This window comes from Neurospora hispaniola, assembly GCF_033458365.1.
Source record: "Neurospora hispaniola strain FGSC 10403 chromosome Unknown B0T23scaffold_5, whole genome shotgun sequence".
Classification (NCBI taxonomy): Eukaryota; Fungi; Ascomycota; class Sordariomycetes; order Sordariales; family Sordariaceae; genus Neurospora; species Neurospora hispaniola.
In genome coordinates this window covers 1,005,432-1,019,378 of record NW_026944410.1, presented here as the reverse complement: position 1 = coordinate 1,019,378, position 13,947 = coordinate 1,005,432, and positions in this window count along the sequence as shown.

Sequence of the window (13,947 nt, the reverse complement as noted above, 5' to 3'; positions counted from 1 at the left end):
GGGAAACTTCCTTTTAATTTAAAATATTATCTATTAAGTAAAATAACCCCCTATAAAATTATTTCTATAGGGATAGTATTGAGCTATGTGTAATTGGGTTTTATTTATGTAGTATGCGTGTAAATTGTTAATGAGGCTAGCTTTTAGTTAAAGAGTTTAAAACGGGTAGTAACATAGGAAGTAACGGTTTTATAGAGGTTAGTTAACCCCTTGCGAATTGATAATTTATACGATTTTAACGAAATATTATTAAATTTATTTGGCGATGTGGTACATTACCTATAGTTGAAGTAGTCCTTTGTGTAGTAATTAGCCTGCTTTAATTAGTAAAGTATAAATTCAAGTTTGATTCATTTAATAATAGCTTTTTAGGCCCCCTTAAATTGATAATAGAGGAGAGACTACGCCTTTTTAAAGTCCGATTTAAATAAGGAGTAAATTATATATTACTATAAATGAAAGAAGCTAGTTTTGGTATTAGCTACCCTCTTATGGACCGTACCTAGTTTAGTTTACGTTCTAGTAGCCGTTTTAACTTTATTATATATACGGTGTAATTATTTAATATTATCCTTATTTTATTAAATATATACTTTACTTTATTAATTCAACGACGATATATTAGAATTACTACTGTGGGAGTCCTTATTATTAGACTCCCTATTATTATTTTTGTTATTATTTTGAGATTCGTTGTCTCTAGTTATAGTAACTTAGTTATCTTTGAGGTGTTTGATAATATTGTAGTTAATATGCTAAATATAGTATTGGTATTGAATATTGGGTAATAATCGGTCGACGGTAGAGATAAGTTGTGTATTGCTGTTGGTAATGAGTATGGTGGGTGGGAGGATTTTAAGTTCTTTAATAGCTTTATTAAGTGATTTGATTAGTTATATAAATTCTTTGTCCTGTTTGTTATTAATTACTATTTGGAAGATTAGTATTAATAATTTTTCTAATGTAATAATTACCCCTTATATAAAAGGAGTATAATAGTGATTGGTCTTACATGTGGTGTTAATGAAAAGGGTGTATGGGAATTGTAATTATATAGAACGTTGTAAGTTGGTAATTTGAAAAGTATGTTGTAGTATAGTATCTTCTTTATTATTTTTATTATTATAATAGTCGAAGTCTTTCATTTTGAATATTATTGTTTTGTTAAGGTCGAGTTTCTTAATAAAGGTTTGTATATCAGCGTAGTTATTTTAGTCCGTCTATTGAAGGTATTAGCGTTGGTTATTTAGGTTTTTGAAGGTAAGGTAGAGGGTGGAGTAGCGTCTCTTAATAGTAGTATGGATAGATTGAATGGTTAAGTTATATTGTTTAAGAAGGTTATTAATATATATTACTTAATCTATATTAATAGCCCTTATACGAAATATAAGGTAGTTATATAAGTATTCTGACGGTTTATGGCCTTAATATGTAAGGTTTAATGGTTGTATAGTCTATTTGTAGCTGTTTCTCTCGAATAACTTTATAATAATACGAAATGGGTAGTTTGGTATAATCTTTTGTATTGTAGTGTTTTGTTTCTTATATAGATTCGATTTTAGGTATTATTTATATTGGGTGAGATTATATTAAAAGATATACTTTTAATGTTTATTTTTATTATTTCCCCTATTGAATATGTACGACCGTTGAATAATAATATGGAATTGGTAGTAGTAGTATAATTCAATTAACTATTTGAAAATATCGAAGAAATTAGGGTTTATCGCTATATTGAAGAATGTATTATTGGTTGGTATAATTTACTTTTATTACGATGATGATAACGGTAATAGTAATAGGGAGGAGGAAGAAGCGTAATGGTGGTAGTAGTATCTTTGGTTGTATTAAGGTATTTATATAGTTGTTAGTATTTGAAAGCGATTAAAATTAATTAATTTAAATAAAATTACGTACATTGAAAATATAGATTATTATTGTAGATACGTGTAAAGTGCTGGTGTAATGGTGTGTAGCGTGCTGGTGCTAGTGTAAATGCGTGTAACTGGCCGTGTGAAAAAAAAGGAGAAAAAATGACTAAGGTAGAGCGATGTTGCTTGTATTGAAAAGACGAAATTTTGTGGGTAAAAACGGGATTTTCAATGTTAGGTGTTATTAGCTGGACCGCCCCATTTTTTTGGGTGGGGGAGGGTGCCAGTAGGAAAGCATAGAGTGCGGGGAGGGTTACTGTTAAATAATAATAAAGAAAAGAATAGGAGAATGAAGAACTTATTAGACGTTAAAATATAATAAACTTTACTAATAATAACCGTATAGAAGGCTTCGGGGGAGGTAGGCCTATTACTAATCTTTAGGAAGGTAGTTAAATTTGAAGTCTAATATAAGTAAGGAATTTTATAAATAGTATTAATCGGGTTAATATATAAATTAGAAGAACGGAGGAGGAAATTATACTAGTTTTCGGGAATTACAAAACTAAAAAGACTATACAAGAAATAGGCGAGGGTTGCGGGCTCTAAATATATTAGGAACGTAGGGTTAAAGGACGGTTTAAGGGAGGAAATTTCTACGTCGGAAGTTAAATCGATTGGGCTGGGGCAATAATAATAATCATAATCTTGTTTCCTATACTATATAACTATAGTGCCTTTTTGGTATAGGGTCCTTCTCTAGTTCCTTGGAGGGGAAAACCGTACAGCGTTAAGCGCCGCCGGATAAAAACCCTCAACTATATTTCGGTTATAGATTTCACGCCGCTCCTACTTTACTTATAGCTATGACGGTCCTGACTTACCGCTATAGCGAATTAATTCCGTTTTGTGGGCCGCTATATTAATCTAATATTAGAATAATAAGAATAATAGGAATAAAATCCAAATTTAGAACGCCGCCTCCTTTTATTATTCTTCTATTTTAATATTTATTACTTTTTCCTCCGCCCTCTCTTTACTACCCTATCCCATTTTCTCTGTTTATTATTCTACTTCCCGGTTTCTTTATCCTATTTATAGTTACTTCCGCCCTGGCCTTCATTTTCTACCCTACAGTTCTACCTCTATTTATAATAATATAAAGACTCTTTCCTTCTTTTATATAATCCTCTCTATAATACCCCTTTTTAATTCCTATCCTCCTTCTTCCCTATCACAATTTTACCTAAAATAATTTTCTCTAATTATTATTGCCCTAGCCTAATCGATTTAACCTCTAATATAGAGGTCTCCTCCCTTAAGCCGTCCCCTAGCCTTACGTCCCCGGCGTATTTAGAGTCCGCGGTCTTTACCCGCTTTCTCTATAATCTTCCTAACTTTATAATTCCTTAGAACTAGTATAGTTTCCTCCCCTATCCTTCTAATCTATATACTAATCCGATTAATATTATTCATAAGATTCCTTACTTGTACCACACCCTGGATTTGGCTACCTTCCCGAAGACCGGCGATAGGCCTGCCTCCCCCGACGCCTTAGGGTAATAATAATTAAAGGAAATTATTTTAAATAAAATTACAATAGGGAAAAAAGAGAATAGGAGTTAGGAAGGGGCGCCGTAGGGAGGATTATATAAAAGAAGGAGAAAGTCCTTATACTATTATAAATAAAGGTAAAATTATAGGGTAGGAAGTAAAAGGCTGGGGTAGAGGTAATTATAAATAGAATAAAAAGGCGGGGAAGTAGAATAACGGATGGAAAAATAGGATAGGGAAGTGGGGAGAGGGCGGAGGAAGGAACGGTAAATATTAGGATAGAAAGATAGTAAAAGGAAGCGGCCCCCTAAATTTGGAGTTTATTTCTATTATTCTTATTATTTTGGCGTTAGAATAATATTACAGTAGGAGAGACGAAATTAATTTATTATAACAGTAGGTAAGAACCGTTATAATTGTAAGTAAAGTAGTAGCGGCATAAAATCTATAACCGAAATATAATTAGGGGTTTTCATCCGGCGGCGTTTAACGCCGTACAGTTTTCCCCTCCAGGGAACTGGAGAAGGACCCTATGCTAATAAGGCACTATAGTTATATAGTATAGGGAACAAGATTATTATTATTATTATTATAATCTATATATCACTAATTAATTTTGAAGTACTTAATAATATTATAGTTAATATACTATATATAATATTAATTAAAACGCCCATACCCTCACGAGAGAGCGATATCCGGGGCTTAAAAGTATTATGGTTGTCGAAGACCCCACACCAGAGGTCGTGGTGTTATAGGCCCCACATCGTCGCGAGGAAGGCGCGGCGGTTCTGTTTATAATAGGCCAGAATGTAGAAAATTACCCGTCTTGGTATGGCTTGGCAGTCCCCAATAGGCAACTCTTAGCGCTAAGTAGGACACGGTTTCGATAGCACATATAAATAGTACTGCATTTGACATATTCAGACAGCCATATCTCTACGTCAATTGTATGTATTAAAATACAAAAAGTGCTGCTAGATAGAGCTCAATTAATTATATCTTCTATATTATTAATATTAAAATACAGGGTAAAATGCGACGTTGTATAGTATTATAAATAAAATCCCATTAAATAATTATATAATTATTTCACAGTTCTACATGCGACCGTAGCGCGGGTTCCCGGCTATCTAATACTCCTGGTAAATTTAGTACTCCCGCTAAACCGAAATCTAATTAGTACTCCCGGTAATTCTACTACTCCCGGTAATTTAGTGTACTAGTACTACTATTAATTACATTATTGCTAAATTTATTACTTTTAATTAATAATATTCTTTTATTAATACTAATACCCTTTTATAACTATAACTATTACATAATATTAAGAATTACCTAGAATCATCAATATACGTTAATTTTAAACCTTCAAACGATTATACGACTATTTATACTACTATACAACCGTTTATATAATTTTGAATAAAGTAAATATAATTGCGTATTACTACTTCCTTATTTATAGACTCTACTAAAGAAGGTACAATACTATTACTATTAATGACCGCTATTTTAAGTTATTTTACTACCTTCTACTAACAACTTTCTACCTTCTATCTCTTAATACTAATAAAGTAATTGTAATATTATTTACTAGCCGATTCTATTATAAACCCGGCCGTTAATTAGACTAGTAGAAATTTCTAGTACTTATTAGTTCCCTCCCCGAAGGGTATAAGAATTTAGTTCCTCCCGCTTCTCGATTCTTAAACTCTTTCCTCTTTATTATATTTAATATCTTATATTTAAAATGAACCTCAGTACTTAATATTAAATATCTTTTAAAACAATTTCAATATTATCCTATAGTAGTTTAGGCTTCATTATTCGCCTATTAATAACCGACCGTTTTTCTAAACTAATTACTAAGGCGGTTTAACTAAAGCAACCGTACAAACGGGTAAGTCCCCTCCTCCTATTTCCCCTCCTATTTACTACTAATATCGCTATAGTAAAGTATTTCGGCGTTTTTTATTACCCGGGGTAAAACGTATCGGTTATGTAGCCGGTTAATAGTAAATCCCTCCCCGCCCCTTCTCCCTCCTCCTAAATACCTATCTAATTTAATTTGCACAAATTCACTTATATTCTCGATTTTGTTGATATAGTATCCTTATATACTATTACTATCTAATATCCTTATTAACTCTTTAAAGCAACCGGGGGGTATTAGGAGTACTAAAACGAAAATTCGAATATTATTCTATGGAGCGCCTAATCGGCTACCCGTAGACTAATGGAATAAAGCTAGAAGGGTAAAATTGGCAAGAAACCCCCCCCAATACTTATATAACTATTTACTAATATTACTTCTATAAATTTACCCGCCTTTTCAATCTCCTCAATACAATATCCTTATAGACTATCGCTCTCCAATAATATTACCCAACATTAATATCCTATATTGATATCCAATATCGCTACCATCCTATATCACCCTACAGGCACCTAATTCATAGTATATAGGCTATTAGAGCAAAATTAGAAAGGTAAAGTAATTAAACTTACTTACCCTTCCGGGTCTGGAAATATTATTATAGACCCTTGGAAATAAATTATTAATATAAATTAGAATGATAAATATAGGAGTAATTAGGCTAGAATATTAAAATTAATAATCTCTATTAAAATTATAATTCGTATTCAAAGTTAAATATTCAATTATCCAATTATTCAGTCAATCTGTCATTCAGTCAATCTATTATTCAGTCAATCTGTCATTCAGTCAATCTATTATTCAATCAATCTATTAAATAACTCAGTTATTTAATTATTCAATTAATTAATTAATTATTTAATTAAGATGGATTCCAGTCAACAGCCGCCTCCCGGCAATTAAGAGCAGAGCCAAACTCGGTAATATATTAATTACGGTAAGAAGAAGCTAATATTAGCATTTATTAGCAAGAATAATCCTAACCTCGTTATAGTTACTTATAACATTTACTATAATAAATATACTTTAGTAAGTTATTTTTCCCCTTTATTCTTATCCAATCCATTATTTCCCTTCCTATTGGCTATTCAACTAATTAGTATTACCTACTTAACGGTAAATCCTTTAACATACGTAAATCCTACTATAAACCTAGTATACTGTATTAATTTACTACCTATAGGTAAATAGTGCCCTCGAGGGTCAAAATCCGAGCCGCAGGGGGTTGCGGGTGCGATTCAAGCAATACTAGTTGGTTATTTGGGGATAGGCTATATTTTAAACAATTAATTTCTTTATCTTAGAACCGATTTTAGCGACGTCGAATAGCATCGAATTTACAATCTACCGCTAATCCGGATATTATTAATTCCAATACCTCTAGTAATTCTACTATCCGTAATCCCTCTATTAATAATAAACGAGGTCCCGAAGCCGCTTCGATATTATTACCGGAAGATACCCGTACCCGACTTTGTAATAAGAGACCTGCACTATTAAAGGTTATAGATTATTTTAATAATACCCCCCAATAATAAATCTTTAATAATTTACCCCGTTAGTAAATTTATTAATCTAAATTTTAATAACCGTAATCCCCGGTATTTTAACAACTAAATCTCCGTTAACGTTTTAATAGCGAGGATATTAATATTTCTATACAAAAATTACTAGACTTTGACTAATAGTAGTAATAGTGGTAAAGGGAATTCGGACTTTATATAATTATACATTAAGAATTTAAGGCCAGACAATATTAATTATAATAACCTCCCCAACTTTAATAACCCCCCCTACTACAAATCTAATAACTTTAATATTATTAGATAATCTAACCCTAATTAGTTTAGAGAGTTAGTTTAGATTTATAACGACTTATTAATTATTCGATTTAATCTTTATAGTTTCTATAAATTAATATTCAATTTACTACTACTAGTACTTCCTACTTTAAAATATATATTCCCTAATACTAATCTATTAGATTTAAGGCTAGTTTTACTTAATAAAATACCTAATATAAAATAGGTAGGCTGTATTTATAGGTATAGTTTCCCAATCTAATACTCAATTATCTATTAATATATTATTTAATGGAATAACGAAGAGACTACTTAAGCCTACTAAGAGAGAGATTAAATTTAATATAATTATTGCCTTTGTAAGTGTAATTAAGAATAAGATATTATACCTACTCCCTTATTAATTATATTAATTACCTAAAAATAACCTAGTTTACCATTAGATATTAACGAACCGGATCCCATCCGATTTATATATTACTATTATTACCTTATATTTTCTATCACTAATTGCAACCCTATTATAAAATTATACCGATTCTATAATAGTAATAACTGATTTACTTACTTAATTTATTATATTATTCGATTAATTACAAACTATAACCTAGTTACGGGTAATTGTATTATATGTAACGATAATTAGTAATTTATTTACCCTAATTACTATTATTTTCGATATAATAGCGAATATAACTCCGATACTAGTAACTATATATTTTATTAATTATCTACGTAGCATAACCTCAATTCTCATCATAAAGTCAATTCTATTTGTAATAGTATAGCCGACCGTTTAGACTATATAATTCACTATTTCTTAGAATAGGACTATTATCTATTATATTTAAGAAGAGTTAGGGGTTAGAATCGCCCAATTATATTAATTCCAGCCAATTCTAATCTTCTAATGTAATCTAGCGATAGTAATAACATTAATATTCAATTTAACGAAGAAATATTATACTTCTTCTACCTGCTATATAAATTAATATGGCGCCCTATTAATAAAAATCCTATTACTAAATTTTATGTAGTATATATTTATACTAATCCTAATTATAATATCCAAAAGAAATAAAGTTTATTTTAATTACTACTAAGACTTTTAAGAGATAGATTTCTTTAATAAATATAATATTAAACGCAACTATTATAGATAATATTAGGAATTATTGCATAAAGACGAAATAAACGATAACGTCTATAATAATAATCCTAATAATTTCTACTATTTCGACGACGATAATAATAATTTATTTTAAATTAAACCCTGCGTACAAATACAAAATCCTCTTAATAATTTAAGCGCTACGTTCGATATTAATAATTTTGTATAAGACTATAATTTTCTATAAATTTAGTCCTAATTCCAATATTAATTTAAAGCTTTATAGTAGAGACGAGGTCGGCTACGGGGCCCTAGACTACTATAGTTACTTCGACCCCCCGGGGGTCCCCAGGGGTATCCCCCGGGTTTCTTTCTTCAATCCTAACCCTTCCAATAAGGGTTCCCGGGGGTATCCCCCAGGTTTCTTTCTTTTAATTTTAATTCTTCCAATAGGGGTCCCCGGGGGTGTCCTCCGGGTTTCTTTCTTTTAATTCCAATTCTTCCAATGGGGGTCCCCGGGGGTATCCCCCGGGTTTCTTTCTTTTAACTCTAACTTTTTCAATAGGGAGTCCTAGAAGGCGAGGCCTCTTGGTTAGAATGAATAGAGTAAATAGGAAAAAATAATAATAATAACAACAACAACAACAACAACAATGATAATAATAATAATAATAATAATAATAATAATAATAATAATAATAATAATAATAATAATAATAACAATGATAATAATAATAATAATAATAGTAATAATAATAATAATAATAATAATAATAATAATAATAATAATAATAATAATAATAATAATAATAATAATAATAATAATAATAATAATAATAATAATAATAATAATAGTAAAACTATATAGTAGGCCGCTAAGTTATCAAGTTTTTACTTAGAATAATCCAGCTATACATTTATAGTATAGAATAATCCAGCCTTACATTTGTAGTAAGCTACTAAATTATTAGATTTTTACTTAGAATATCCAGCCTTGCATTTATAGTAGGCTACCAAATTATTGAGTTCTTACTTAGAGTAATCCAGCCTTGCATTTATAGTAGGCTGCCAAATTGTTAAGTTTTTACTTAGAATAATCCAGCTCTTGACCTCTAACAGCTGCGTTTCAGTAAATTCTGCCGGGCTACCCAGAAGACGATGTTAGAAGGGGTATACCTAATATAATTCGGGCATTACGTGCCTCCGCTATTATAAGAGTAATTATTATTTACTTTTAAAGTAATACCATTTACTTTTTAGTACTTCTTGGAAATTCTATATAACATATACGTACTATATGGAGTCTAAACGTCTACGACCGTAATTAGCTACGCCTCAATATATAAATTATAGTTGTATACGATTTTAACACTCTAAATACTAAGGGCCGAACTCTTGAATATTAATTTACGTAGAGCCTATAGAATGGAAGTGTTAGCCTGAATTTACTAATATTTTGGAGCATTCTATTACCCTCCTACTATTTATAAACGTAATGAATGATATCCATACTAATAATTTTAATATTATATAGTTTATAATCTTTTGATACCTCTATACAATTACTAACCAACTCTAATATAGGCTGGGCGGGGTTAGGAGGGGGGCTATAGCAAAAGCAGTAGGCTTTTATACAAGAGTAGTAGGCTCCTATATAATAGCAACAAGCTCTTATACAATAGTAATAGGATTTTGTATGGGGGTTAGTGGGTTTGTACAAAGCTCTTTAAAAATTTCTAATTCTATACTAATAAGGGTAGTAGGCGCGGTTCAATCTTTTTTCTTGATTGTTTTACGAATTTTAGGCTTAGTAGGCTTAGAGAGTATTGTAATTATAGAGTAAGAACTATCTAAAAGGTATATTAGTTTATTAAAAAAAAGTATTCGTGCGGATTTGGAATATATTTATCGAATTAGTAATAAGTACGTACGGGATGGACACGAATTGGTAAGGGTGTATAGGACCTATAAGGATTGGGGGGGGGGGGGTAGTGGTAGTACTAGTTACGTTATAAAAGGGAAGGATTTGAAAGTGGGTTGTATTATGTTAGCTATATTCGTTTGTGTGTGCAGTGTGTGTGCACGGGCCACAACCTAGAATCCAGCTCTGTACGTAATAACCTAGAATTCAGCCTTGTATCTATACGGAAGGGCGTGGCTCCGTCCGCCCCGAACACTACCAGTCTTAACCCCACAGCTGGCCACCCCTCTCAATTGGCCATATCCATATATACGACTAGTAATTAAATAATATTGAAAATTGGCTATTTTTGTAGCGATTTCAACCATTTGAAATTTTATTAACTAATCCTAATATTTATAAATAGTCTAGAGTATTGATTCAACAGCTCTCTCGATAGATTATAGTAATAACGACGTTGTCGTTGCCGTAGCAACCCGCTAGCGCTTAGGGGTTTACTTTAAAGCTTTACAAACTTCTATAATACTTTCTATACGAGCAAATTTATTATTACCCCCTTCTTGAACCCTCCTTTTACCCCTAGGCTTTTATAACTCCAACTAGGTTTATAAATATTAAATTTAGTAGTCTTTGGTGGCGAGCTTAGCGTTCTTAAAATTAAACGTTTTGGCTATCTTAATAATTACCCTTTTAAAGTTATATATAAGACTAAATATTTTATTACCAATACCCTTATGGATATCCTTAAACTTTTAAAGGGTTTGGAAAATAATGTCCTAGTTAAGAAAGTCTATTACGGGTAGTGTTATGGCCTAGATTAGTTCGTTAAGGACGGCGGGCAAGGCGTTATTATTAAATATAGCCTCTAGGTTATTAATAATAATAGATCTATTCATTAGTTATATCCTAGTCTTTTTAAACCCTAATCTAAAGTTTCTAATACTTACCACCCTTCGTAAGGCTTCCTAATGATACTAGACGAACCGTTATTTATTAATTAGTATAGATGATAGAAACGAAGTAAAGTTTTTAATTAAATTTCTAAAATATAATTTAATAGCGGTAAATATAGATCGATCGAATAGTTGAATTTTATAAGAAATATAGGGAGGTAAAAAGTGTAGCTGAATGTTGTGTTGAAAAGTTTTAATAATAAAATTGTTAGATAAATAACTTAAGTATTCATTGAGTATCAATAGACGCTAATTATCGTTAATTAGTTTTATTTCTAGTAGATAAACCTCCTTTAATTACCGTAGAGCAATCTCCGAATTATTCTAACTGGTTAATATATTATTGAATTTCTAGTTTATAAATCCGTTGTCTATATTATCCGGAAACTATTGCCCTTGGAGGTTAAGACTAGAAAAGATGTGAGATTACCAACGAAATCAAGCAGTTGAATGTGGTTGATTGAGTGTGCTATGGAGAGAGAGAGAGACTGGCAGAGTCTGGAAGGCTAAATATAGTGCGGTCTGGGCAGGGCACAGAGTGGGGACTGGGCTGTGCCCAGTCCAGTGAATGGCTCAGCCCAACAAATGCCCGAGACCCACCAACACACCCCCATAGACTGGAAGACTACTAAAGAGTATTTAAACCTCTGTATACTATTTATATTGTAATATCTTTTATAGTATTAACGATATTTCAAGCCCAGGGAACCTTCTTCTAGACCATACCCATTAATTTAATAAATCTAGCGTGCTTATCTAGCTTCAACGGCTTTATCAGACCGTCGGCTAGCATTTCGTTACTTAGTAAATATTCGATTATAAATACTTTCCTATCCACCTCTTGAATCAACCATTTATACCGTATGTTGATATATCGATTCCTAATTGGGACGTTGGGGTTGAAAATCCGGTCTTTAGCGTTACTACTATTTATATAAAGAATCTTATTGATCTTGTAGAGACCCAGGTTCACGTTCAAATTATCAAGCATGCCACTAACCTAGTCGAGAGCCTTGGCCGTTGGAACTAGATTAGTAAACTCTACCTCTATTATACTAATTATAACAAGATTCTGCCGTTTAGACTTCCAAAGGACGGGGCTATAAGTAAAGAATACAATATAACTAATTATACTCTTCCTTAAAGGAATATTATTAATAAAGGAGGCGTCTATATATGTGTGGAAGGACGGGGCTATTGATGGCGAGAGTATGCCGCCTAGTTTAATACCTAAATTAGGGTATTCGGATAAATATCGCTATAAATACTTTATAACAATAAAGTAGCGGTTAGTAGGCTCTTTAATACCCTCTAATAGCTTATTGACGGTAAATACAATATTTAGCCGGGTATTTATCGAAATCTAATTTAGGGAGCTAGTCTTCTTAGGGTAAAACTTAGCTTCCTTTAGTAATATATTATTACCCCTATAGATTTTATAGTCCGGTGACTATAGTATTTTAATACTATAGAGCTTACTATTATTATTAAACTTAACGATAATTGATTTAGTATATCATTATTGGAATATAAAGATTGTACGAATTTGGCGGTCCCTTACAATATTATAACTTAGAAATATATATATTTGTCCTAATTCTTTAAATTTAAAATAGTTAGCCAGCTAGTCTTTAATTTAATTAATAATAATTACAATTAGCGCAGTAACAAAAAAGTTATTAATATATAGTACTAATAATATTCCTAGTACTTTATTAGTAAGCAGGTAAAAATCTATAGATATTAGTATAAATCTAACTTCTTTAAATATTGGAACAAGGGTATTAAATTAGTAAAGTAGAGAATGTTTAAAACTATAAAGTACTTTAATAAATTAGTATATTACATTTTTTTTACTATAACTAGGTATAACCTTTTCGAATACTATCGGTTGCTTAATATAGTATTAAATATCATTAGGAATAGAAGTATTTGAGAAAGCGGTATTGAAATTAAATTAATAGTACTTATAATTATTTATAGCTATAATTAGTAGGAATAGTTTAATATTAATAGAGTATACTACCGCTATATAAATCTCTTATACCGCCTAGTTACCTTATTTGAAATTTCTATAAATTACCTATTTAGTTCTAACTTTCTAATGTTTAGTATTAATATCATACTTCTCGTTATATACCTACTTTCTAAGCAGAACTTCTATATTTAGAAATCTAGGAATTAAAGTATAAATTCCCCTATCTTCGAATACTTTGATTTACTTTTTCATTACTAATAATTAATATAATTTAAAATTACTCTATTTACATATAATTTAATAATTCTTAAGGATAAAACGTTGAATTTTACCAGCAGCGATAATTACTATATCGTAATCGACTTTAACAGTAGTAAGGTAGTAAATAGGTATACGTTTAATTAGACATCCCTCTACTATATTATAAAAGTTATTAGGTAAGTCTACTAAATCTTGAATAATATTACTATTACTATCTTTTACCCATTAAATACTATATTTAAAATTTGCTAGCTTAGCAGTAGAATAACGAGGTTTGCTTTTACTTACCTTTGTATTTAATACTTTTACACCAAACTCAGAGGGCTGGCTTCCCTATCTTGGCTAGGTTTGCTCAGATTGTTAATTTGTAGGATTTGGCGGAATTGTTGTAGGGTCCGAATTCGAGGTCGGGGGCTCCGAATTCGGGTTCGGAGGGTTTGAATTCGAGGTTTGTTTCTTTAGATTCGTTTTCAGTTGAAATTGTAGTTTGCTAACCCGCGATATTAGTAATAGGGTATATTATTGCGTACGAACGGGGTTCAATATGCCTATCGGCA